The following is a 2,570-nucleotide window of genomic DNA, read 5'->3' on the forward strand; positions in this document are numbered from 1 at the left end:
ATGACATGTTACATGATTAGCACACTGCGTCCTCTTGGCATTGAACATGAATTAAGCAATGCTAAATCATGACTCTAATACCACTGGGGTTGTGATTTCATTAGATTTGATCAAAACATGTTTTTAACCTGCTCATTCTTTTACATTACTGCCATCTTTCAGTGTAAATCAGATGATGATTTTTTTCTTCTTCTACTAAATGCCTTTAAATGTCGTTTTCTTGTGTTTCCCCCTCCCTTGTGTCTCCTGTCTGTGTGTTGTGGGTGTGGTTTTCCCTCCTGCCTTCCAACTCTGCTCCACACACCTATCAGCAATCAACTCTCTCAGTCTGTTCACCTCCCTTCAATCAACTCATCTACCCAACAGTATATCTACCCCAGTGCTCCATCTACTCTTTGCCAGAGCTTCTGTCTTCAATAGGAGTTACTCCTCATCTGCCTGCCCGCCTGCTATCTTCAGTAAGCCATCTCCTCAACCCTCTCATAATCGCCATCACCCTTTATCTGGAATAAAACCAACTTTAACTTCACAGAGACTCTGAATTCGTGTTCTTGCGATTTGGGTCCACATCTTTAATCTAATGTAACGATAAATATGAATGTATTGCATGTAATATATATTTAAATACAAGCCTATGTGTTTAAACTGCAACAACATGGCAGACTCCATAGAAGGCGACCCACAGTGTCTAGATATAAACTAGATATAAATAAACAAATTCGAAGGTAACAAAAATGTGAAGACTAATATATTCAGATGATTATACACTAATGAAAACATACTTATGAATATTAAATTTCATTTCTGCGAATAGATCCTCCTAAACGTTACACTGTTTTATGATGAAGGATGCATGCTTATGTTATGGCTTATAATCTATATAACTTATCTTATCTTATCTTATAACTATAGTCAGTGACTAATAATCTTTTAACTGAACTGAAAAAAATGGTTTGAATCAATCAATGTGGTTTTTACAGGCCCAAAACCCAATCAGGTAGTCATGAGATCCATTGTTGATGTAAAATGATTGATCATAGCTTTAAATTAAAATTTAATTGATTGCTGTATATTAAACAATGCATCTAGGTATTTGTGACACTAGCACACAAAGACAGAAGAGAAGAGATGAAATACAGCCAGCCCATCCATCAAAAGGAAGAGCACAGTGGACAAAGTGGAGGGGGGGTTGTTAAACCATCCAACCACCTGCTAATACTCACCTATGGGAAATCTCTAGTTTCAACTGACCCTCGTGTTTTTGTCACAACTCTCCAAACTGGGAGAAAACCACAAATATAAAAATAGATTTGAACCCAAGACCTTGCTGTGAGGCAGCAAGACAATCTTAGAGCTAACAATGTACAGAGTAATGTAAAAAGAGTGGATAAAAGGGTCAAAAGTAACATTGGTCAGACCTACGCACTGTGGTTTGTGGCCTTCAACAGGGTCATCATATTGTCAACCACAAGCCAAGATATGATGGTTTGAAGATAAAGTTATTCTTAATACCTCAAGTGCTGCTTGAGGTTTCACACACACAAAAAAATTACCATACAGTTAAATCAGTGATTCACAGACACAATAGTGTCCAGCCCTTGTACACATAACACACATACATAGTTAAATATACAGAGCGATAGCCACTGTTAACTGTTCATGTAGGTATTCTGCTTTGTACTTTCACATACAGACACACGTAAACATGCATTCAAGGTCAGCTCTAGCAAACAAATGACGCATGGAAACTTTGTTGTGGTTGGGCTACATTAAGGTGTGAATGCAAAGGGGCTTTTCTACCTCTCACTCTGCTGTAGCTTCAGGAAGGTGGGTTTGTTTTACTGCTTTTAAAAAGGGAAGTGGAACGACACTACAGTATTGCACTTTTCTGCCATTTGGTCCATTTGATTGGTAGGGTGGGGAGGTGCTAATCATTCATTGGTCCCACACAGATCTGTTTGGTAAGAGCAGGAGTTTGAACTGTTTTCTTAATTTAAATTAGCCAGATTATCTATTCGGACACCTGAATAAATTAATACATTTATACTGAATTTAAAATAAAACGTGAACTAAAATGCGTCTCTTCAATATTTTAGGGCAGCTGATGTATATGATTGTAGCTGCCTTTGGTTGCATCTTTAAAAACACAGTTGTACTTTTACAGCCCATTAACAGCAAGAAAAATAGCATGCAGAAACCTCCCCTTATCTTTTCCCTCTTTGCAATGTTACCCTCGCTACATATCCTGTTGAAGCATAGTCATGTCTGTTCTGAGTAAACAGCCTTGATGGTTGGTCAAAGTGCGGAGAAATGGCCCACCGCAGCCTGTCAGTCAGTGTAGCTGTTGCATGTGGCTTTGCTTGTTCTCACGAAAGACATGCAGAAGGCCTTTAGAAAGTGCTGTGAGACCAGGAAGGAAAGAGTTTATTCATCTGAGTTGTTGTCTGCCAACATTTTTTACACAGTATTTTTTAAAGAAAGATTTAGATTTAAAGTGTTTAAATTTTATTGCAATTCCACATTTCACACAACACCAAAAATCTCAACCTTCTGATGGTGCTAGATGAACA

This window comes from Morone saxatilis, unplaced genomic scaffold, assembly GCF_004916995.1.
Source record: "Morone saxatilis isolate NCDOM2014 unplaced genomic scaffold, NCSU_SB_2.0 Contig22, whole genome shotgun sequence".
Classification (NCBI taxonomy): Eukaryota; Metazoa; Chordata; class Actinopteri; family Moronidae; genus Morone; species Morone saxatilis.